Source organism: Ovis canadensis, chromosome X, assembly GCF_042477335.2.
Source record: "Ovis canadensis isolate MfBH-ARS-UI-01 breed Bighorn chromosome X, ARS-UI_OviCan_v2, whole genome shotgun sequence".
NCBI classification, from domain to species: domain Eukaryota; kingdom Metazoa; phylum Chordata; class Mammalia; order Artiodactyla; family Bovidae; genus Ovis; species Ovis canadensis.
Window position 1 is genome coordinate 50,049,768 of NC_091727.1, and position 9,025 is coordinate 50,058,792.

Consider the following 9,025-nt stretch of genomic DNA (forward strand, 5'->3'; position numbering starts at 1 on the left):
ACTCTAAGGACATGTCTATATTAATCAAACCAACAAGCTTAAGTCACCTTCAATAGCAGATATCAAATCAGTACAGAATATTTCCCAGATCATGGATCCTAAAATTTATTTGGGCCAATTTTCTATATGAAGTGAAGTGAAGTCGTTCAGTTGTATCCAACTCTTTGTGACCCCATGGACTGTAGCCTACCAGGCTTCTCAGTCCATGGGATTTTCCAGGCAAGAGTACCGGAGTGGGTTGCCATTTCTTTCTCCAGAGGATCTTCCCAACCCAGGGATTGAACCCGGGTCTCCCGCATTGGAGGCAGGTGCTTTACCCACTTAGCCACCAGGGAAACCCTCTAATTTGTAAGTGCTTAATTTCAAGTAAAATAAAATATTTCATTTACAAGTTAACTTTTACACAAATGCCAAACCAGAAATTTCACTTTTTTCGCTTGAGTTCAAAAAGCTATTGCCAATTTCCCACTTTTTTTGAGGGCCTGGACACAGGGGGGAGAAATACCCTCTGGTGGGAGTTGGCTACAAGATGGAACAAAGTTTACCCATAACAAGGATAATCCCAAAGGTAAAATCCCAACCAACTTTCCACCACAGGCAGAGCCTGAAGCAATAGGGAAGGATTTCCCTGGTGTTGTCACATGTGAGCCCTGTCTTGTTATTAATATTTACCAAAGTCATTTTGTAAGTAACAAAACACATACAACAACAAAGAAACATAGATACCAAGTATTACTTTGATACTGAATATCTCCTAGTTCACATGAGCCCTAACTTTATTTAGCCTAATTTCACTTGCAGTTAGAATTGTTCACTTTTTAAGTGCTTACCTTTATTTAAGCCAACTAAATAGAACTCATTTACAAATTAATCTCAGAACCAATATCCAGAGACAATGACACATACTGAAATGTACATATATCCAAATAGACATGACAAAAGATTTCATAGTCTTGTTTTCCAAACTTAGTCATGACTCAGATATCAGAATATAAAACAATAGTCTGTAAACAACAGTTGGAATGCGAAAAAAAAAAAAAGGCTTCTTTTACTGTATTTTTCCCCTCAGTTTCAGGAATTAGAGATGGTCTAGATAAATGTCTCTGAGAGCCATGGTCTCAAGGCACAAGGAGAGAAAAAATCTTCTCCTAGTATGACAATGTCAAAAAAAAAAATTTAATCCAGTTCCAGTTTCTCTGGTGTCTAAAGAATACTGCAGCCACACATTAGGAAAAAAAAAAAAACTTTTTTTGTAGTCATATTTTCATAAACAAAATTTAGACCAGATAGTCTTCAAGTTGGCCATTATAACAAGAGCAGACTAGTCCCAGCAGTGATTGCTCTCTGAGGAGGCTGGGGTCCTAGTTTGATCAGCCCTAGATTGTTGATTGTAGGTGAAGAGCCCTGGACATAAGGGAACTTCAGTCTATTTTCTCATCCTGTGGCAATAAAGATCTAACTGTAAGAGGCTCATTTTTAGGCTTTTTTTTTTCTTTTTTCTGCATTGTGTCATAGCTATAGGGCTTCCCTGGTGGTTCAGTGGTAAAGAATCTACTGGCAATGCAGGAGACACAGGGGACACAGGTTCAATTCCTGAATCAGGAAGATCCCCTAGAGGAGGCCATGACAACCCACTCCAGTATTCTTGCCTGTAGAATCCCATGGACAGAGGAGCCTGGTGGGCTACTGTTCACGGGATCGCAAAGAGCCACACATGACTGAAGTGACTTAGTATGCATGCATGCACATAGCTATAGATCGACTAGTCATTTAAAATTTTTCCAAAGGGTTTCCCAGGTGGTGTATGGAACCTTGGAGGAATTGCTTCTCATTTTAGTTCAAGCAGTTTGTACCAGATCTGTGTGCACTGAAACCAATCTGCAGGCTCAAACCAAAGTAACCGAACCAACCAAACCACACCAAAACCTCACCAACTAAAAGTCACACTCCCCAAAAAAACAGATGGCAAAGAGATGCCCAGAAGTCAAAAGCCAAATGGCATAAATGCCCCCAAACGTGACTTTCCAGTCCCTCTAGACCTGTGATTTTGTCCAAAGTGTGCCTTAGGAATGGAGTTGCCCTTCACTGGAAGAACTCCCCAAATTGGAACTGAGGTTCCCCTGAACAGGCAAGGTCAGAGAGGCCTTGATATGCACTCCAGGAGACTTACAAAATTGCTGGTGGGTGTGTCACAACATACCATAGGCTCTCTTTCTGATCCTCCAAAATTTAATATCTTCTTGGAGTAGAAGTCCAGGCCAGTGTGAAGAAAGGACAAAAAAATAAATAAATAAATAAAAATGTGTCCTCAAGGAAAAGAAAGCTGTGACAGCTGCTAGGGGAACCTCTCCCCCAATGTCCACTGCAGCTTCAGAGTTCCATGGTCTAGAGGGTGGTTTGGGTATGATCAGGGCATGTCCCTACAGCAGGGGAACCCTGGTGATCTGGTCTGAGAAAAATCCTCCAACCCTCCACTCTCTAATAGGAGGCTGCTGTGTAGAGAAGTCCCTAAGTGTCTGGCCAAGCTGAGGGGTCCTGCAGGGTTGCCTGCACAAGAGCAGAGCCTGGATGAGACCCTAAATTTGTTGCCAAAATCTTGACTCTCTGTGCTCTAATGCCAAACAGTCACAGGGAGACAGAGTTATGGAGGAGAAAGAGTGGCTTTTTCTTTGCCAGGCAAAGAGGGAACACAGTAGACTAGTGTCTTAAGACCAGTGCCCCTTTCCCTATAGAAGGTATTTCCCAGGTGGCTCAGTGGTACAGTCTGCTGCCAATCCAGGAGATGCAGGAGATGTGAGTTTGATGCCTAGGTTTGAAGATCCTCTGGAGGAGGAAGTGGTAACTGTCTCCAGTATTCCTGCCTGGAAAAATCCATAGACAGAGGAGCCTGGCAGGTTGCAGTCCATGAGGTCACAAACAATCAGAAACGACTGAGTGGCTGAGCATGCACCAGCATGTCCTTGTGAATAGGGAGAGGTTATATATCAAGCAGGGATATGTGACAAGGATCAAAACAGTTACAGTCTTGCATTCCTCTGTCCTCTGCAAAGTTTCAAAAGGGCAGGATTATTGACAAGATTAGGATGTGTGCAGGGATTAGGTGGTCCACTCTCTTAATCTGATGAACTTCTCTGGTACCTTTGATCTTGCCTGGTGGTTTCATGGCTGCTCCTCACTGGATTAGCAACTGTTCAAATCTGTTCATTGGAACTCTGGGAAGACCATGGAGGTTGGAGTCTTACTAACAATGAGCTGGGGACAAAGAGGCCTCTGTGCCTTAAAATCCCACAGGGCCCTGTTGGGCATTGGTTACATTCTGGTTTTTTGTTTGTTTTGAGGGAGGGGTCAACATTGTGAAAGGAGGAACTGAGGAGAACAGAATTTGCATAATTAATCAGGAGCACATTGTTAACTTCTTCCTCCCCAATACATTTCTTTTAAACTTTTAACCTACAAAATTCTCATATGTACTTCCTACTTACTTGGGTCTGAAACAATCAAATGTAACCCCCAAAATTATAGGATAAGGGAATACACTTACAAATTTGGAGGCATTGAAAACCTCATTGGGGTGGAGCTAAGATGGCAGAGAGGCATGACAGGAAGTCTGAATCTCCCAACACCTAGGAAACTCACCAGACACTGGTGGGGGACTTCCAACAACCAGGCAGGACATGGGAGGGAGCAAGGGGGAGGAAGAGAAGTGGAGGCTGGACAGGACCAGCACAATTAAGGGGTGGCTGGGGCGGGGGGGAAGGGTAGCAGTTTAGGCACATGGAGAGGTACACTTGTCTCCAGGAGATTGGAGGGGAGGAAGAAGGACCCTCGGATGTCAGAGGATTGAGGGGAACATAATTGGTATTCTCACTTACCCATCATTCCCAGGGAGCCTGCTGAGGCTCAGGACCTGGTCCTCCGCAGTCCAGGGCCCCCTCCACCCACGTGGTTACTGGGAGCATGATGGAGTGGGCAGGAGGAATATTCAGACCAGGCCAGGTGTTGGTTTTTGTTCAGCCGCTAAGTCATGTCTGGGTTGGAGGATCAATTTGGGGAAGCTCCTGGTGTTCTGCACACTCAGCCCTGGGGAGTCTTCTGAGGCCCCAGGCCATGACCTCCACTCCCACCTTGTTCCACCCTCTGAGGCCACCTCCACCCTAAAGTACTCCTTTGCCCACATAGGTCCTGCAGGTGTGAGAGAGTAGTGGAAGGAGGAAGAATCAAGCAGATTGGGGGAGGTTCCTTCAGGGTTCAGAGGATCAAGGAACCCATATAATGTTTCCCTGCCCACTGGGCCCCAGGGAGCCTCCTGGGACCCTGAGCTTGATCCTCTGTACCCCCGATGTCTGAGGCTGAGCACAGGCCCTGTCCGTCATCACCACACAGGGCCTTTTGATCAGAGGTCCTGCAGCAGGATCACAGCCCTGCCTAAACTCTTCCCCACCTAAGTCCCACACCCACAGTCAATGATTATTCTGCATTTATTGTTGTCATTATTCTTTGCTATTGGAGTTTGATTTTACCCTTCAGTGGTTATTTCATATATATTCTTATGTTTTCAAATATATCTGTTAGTTTTCTAAATTTATTTTTATTCTTTGTTATTTTACTGCTTTCTTTTCTTTCTTTCTTTCTTTCTTCCTTTTTTTTTTTTTTTCCGGTGGTGTCCTGTGAGTTTTTGGACCCGGGTTCAGGGGCCAGAAAGCTGGACTAACAGGGAACATCAGGCCCCAGGGAATATTAATCAGAGTGCAGTATCCCAGAAGTCCATATCTCAAAACCAAGACTCAGCTTTACCCAACTGTCTGCAAACTTAATTGCTGGAAACTTCAGGCTGAACAACTAGTAAAAGAAGAAAACAGCTCCACTCATCAAAAAAACCTTCAAGACCAAATTAAAAAAGAGGAAGTAGGGGAAATAGGCAGCCATCAGCTACAAATTGGCACTTGCCAAGGGCATTTGCCATCTGCCTCTGCAGGCATTTGGGCTTCCCTTGTAGCTCAGTCGGTAAAGAATCTACCTGCAGTGTAGGAAACCTGGATTCGATCCCTTGGTTGGGAAGATCCCCTGGAGAAGTAAATGGCAACCCACTCCAGTATCCTTGCCTGGAAAATCTCATGGACTAAGGACGCAGGAGCCTGGTGGACTGCAGTCCATTGGGTCACAAAGGGCCGGGCATGACTGAATGACTAACTGCAGGGATTGAATCTTGTGCTGCTGCAGCTGTTAACCTTCAATATGCCCTGAAGGAAGTTCACAGTGGAGAATGAGGCACTTTGTGCAGCAGGAAAACTGGTAGAACAGGCCTTCAGATAGTTTCAATATTTTTAGGAACTGATTCCAATTCTTGCATCGCCTCATAGCTAGAAAAGCACTAAATCCCTTCATGGTGACATCAGCTCCTTGTGACTAGCAGAAAACCTTTTGTAAGATAAGTGCTTGATTGTGTGAACTCCCCCTTCACCAGAATCATGTATATTGACCTTCCCCTCTTACCTCTTTGGAGCAGCTTGTCAGAGCTATCTGGGGTGCAGTCTCCCGGGCTGCTGTCATCATCTCCCCGCCCCCCAATAAAAACAAAAAACAAACAAAAACTCACAACTCTCAAGTTGTGCAGCTTTTTGTGTTGATTTTGTGCCCTTACTTCCATGACCCTGCCTCAATCTCTGCCCGGGGAACTGAAGCCCCACTGAAAGCCACTGCAGACAGAGGCCACCTGAGATTACATCTGGTGCAGAAACTCAGAAATTTAGAAAGTCAAGGTAAACTGCAAGCTTCACCCAGCTGTGGCTTGAGTTCCCTGACTTTCACTCCTGCCTTTTTTCCCTTGCTTTCTTGGAGCAGTATGTAGGCTGCCAAGTCTTGGAGTGACGGAGGTCTGATATATGTGAAAAGGAATCCTTGGAGAAATTGTAATTGGGCATGGTGGAAGATGGTACTGGCTTCAAGGCTTGAGCACTGGCAGACAGATAAATTCTCATAGTAGATTTCCGGGCATAGAGAGAGAAATCTATGAGAAATCTCAGGCCCAGGATCTCTGGGCAAAGAGATAAACTTTGCTTTCTTTTCAAGACCCACAGGGCATGACCTCTGTCCACTTACAGCATTATGGCTTGCCCTAATGGCAAGGGAATTCCCCGGGCCATGCAGATTCAAATATTTGTGTGACAGCCGACTCTGAAACATGGTGGAAATGCAATTTCCAGCCATGCAGAAGCTCAAGGGGTCTCTCTCTCTCTCTGTCTCTCCTGCTCTCACTCTTCTTTGCTCACTTTCCCATATGGAACTTTCCACTATGCTTTTCTTTCCCTCTTTACTCACACAGTAAGGTCACTTTCTCACGTTTTATCTCTGTGCCCTTCTAGGAAAAGCTTTCCTAGGTATCATTCTTAAACTTTGTCCCTACCACTGTCAAACTCGTTGTTGTCTATTTCAGAAAAAAAAATCATTAGACGATTCCCAATTCAATCTTAGCAGCCAGGAAGACAGGGCAAATGATCTTGTGTTCTTCTGCTCTCTAGTCTCTCACCTTACTCTAGCCCCAGAAATCTACTATGAGATTTTCTCTGTCTACCAACTCCTAGATGTGGCCTTTGGGATATTTAATAATTGACACCAAGCTCAGGAGGAAGAAAGAATGTAATGTGAAGAAAGATGGGACAGGGCCAAGAAAGTCCAACTATTCATCTGAAGGTAATGCTAGAAATGCAAGTCAAATGACCACTGGACCCAAGATTGCCAGAAAGAGCGCCCACAGGCCATGACCAGCCTTCAGACAAACAGGTCATTGGATGAGAAACTGCCCTCAGTCCTGAAGAGCAAGGGAGGCTCCTGCTGCTGAGATGGCCATGCTGGGTAACTGATGCAGCTTGGGGATTCTGGCAGCTCCCCAAAGTGATATATCTCCATCAAGAATCCCCTGGTAGTCCTTAACTTGGCAAGAGAGAAAGTTGATTTTTTTTGATAGGGGAACCATTTACTCTGTCTTTATTTCTCATGTTGGACCTCTGTCCTCCAAATGCTGTACTGTGACTAGTGTCGATGGAAAGCCTCTCACCCATTATTTTACTGGACCTATCATTTGCCAATATGACCAGCAGTTGATTTTGCATACCTTTTCAGTTGTGCCTGTGTCCTATGCCTCTCCTTGGGAGGGACCTTCTGAGCTCCCTTGGGGCCATACTCCAATTAGCAGGCCCCAAGCAGTCTCCTACTTTGACTCTGACTGAGACAGACCAGCAGGTAGAACAAGATCCTATATCCTACAAGATTCTGTATCCCAGTCATATCCTACAAGCAGTAGACCATTCAGTATGGGACAAAGGAATCCCTGGAAAGGCTGTAAATGTTCAACCTGTAAGAATTACCCTTAGGCCAGAAATCGTCTTCTCTAACAAGAGACAATATCCAATAAAATTGGATGTGAAGAAGGGTTTACAACCCCTTGTAAATTCTTAAGCTGTGGCCTCTTGGTGCCCTGCCAGTCTCCATGCAACACTCCTGCCGGTTGTTAAGCCAAATGCATAATATAGGATAGTACAAAGACCTTAGAGTAGTAAAAGTTGCAGTAGTGCCTATACATCCCCTTGTGGCCAAACCTTATAATATATTAACCCCAATCCCTGAGGACGCTGATCCAAAGGATGCCTTCTTTTGTATCCCAGTTCATTCCTCATCACAATATCTATTTGCTTTTGAGTGAAATAATCCTGACTCATGCCATATGCAACAAAATACCTGGACAGTATTGCCTCAAGGGTTTGGGAGCAGTCCACACCTGTTCGTCTCAGTTCAGTTCAGTCGCTCAGTCGTGTCCAACTCTTTGCAATCCCATGAATCACAGCACGCCAGGCCTCCCTGTCCATCACCAACTCCCAGAGTTCACTCAGACTCACATCCATTGAGTCAGTGATGCCATCCAGCCATCTCATCTTCTGTCATCCCCTTCTCCTCCTGCCTCAAGTCGTTCCCAGCATCAGAGTCTTTTCCAATGAGTCAACTCTTTGTATGAGGTAGCCAAAGTACTGGAGTTTCAGCTTTAGCATCATTCCATCCAAAGAAATCCCAGGGCTGATCTCCTTCAGAAAGGATTAGTTGGATCTCCTTGCAGTCCAAGGGACTCTCAAGAGTCTTCCCCTAGGACCTAGTAAAAAAACTAAGGGAAACGCATCTTAAAGAAGGTGCTATTCTACAGGTGCTATGGAGATGATATTTTAATATGTAGTCCCGCCATGGAGGCCTCAGATAAAAATGACATTGAAGTCCTTAAATTTCCTGGGGGCCATGATTACCAAGTCTCTCAGAAAAAGGCACAGATCTCAAAGCAACAAGTTAGGTATCTGGGACATAGTATAAACCTTGGAAGGAGAGTTATCTCCGGATAGCAAACAAGTTATGTTAAACCTAAGCACTCCAAAGACAAACATCTCTGTACCTTTTTGGGTGTGACGTGTTTTGTAGAATTTGGATTCCAGGATTCAGGCTTATGGCTAAGCCCCTATCAGTTCAGTTCAGTCACTCAGTCATGTCCGACTCTTTGCTACCCAATGGATTTCAGTACGCATGCTTCCCTGTCCATTACCAACTCCTGGAGTTTACTCAAACTCATGTCCATCGACTTGGTGATGCCATCCAACCATCTTAACCTTTGTTGTCAACTTCTCCTCTTGTCTTCAATCATTTGAAGTTTGATTTTATGCAGGCTTCTTCATGCTCCTCTTTTCCCTTCTTCAAGAGGCTCTTTGGTTTCTCTTTGCTTTCTGCTGTAAAGGTGCTGTCATTTGCATATAAGAGGTTATTGATAACTCTCCTGGCGATCATGTGCCCAGCTTGAGCTTCATCCAGGCCAACAGTTTGAATAGTGTACATTATATATGAGTTAAATAGGCAGAGTGACAATATACAGGCTTGACATACAACTTTCCCAATGGTGAGCTGGTCCGTTTTTCCATGCCAGGTTCTAACTGTTGCTTCTTGACCTGCATACAGGTTTCTCACAAGGCAGGTGAGCTGGTGTGCTATTCCTGTC

At 44.7% G+C, this 9,025-nt stretch overlaps 1 non-coding gene across 1 annotated transcript; it reads right to left on the minus strand.

The window, feature by feature from the left end:
* Positions 1-263: 263 nt before the first annotated feature.
* On the minus strand, positions 264-335 carry TRNAW-CCA (transfer RNA tryptophan (anticodon CCA)). The gene has a single exon. It is a non-coding gene; the product is annotated as a tRNA-Trp (tRNA).
* Positions 336-9,025: the final 8,690 nt, after the last annotated feature.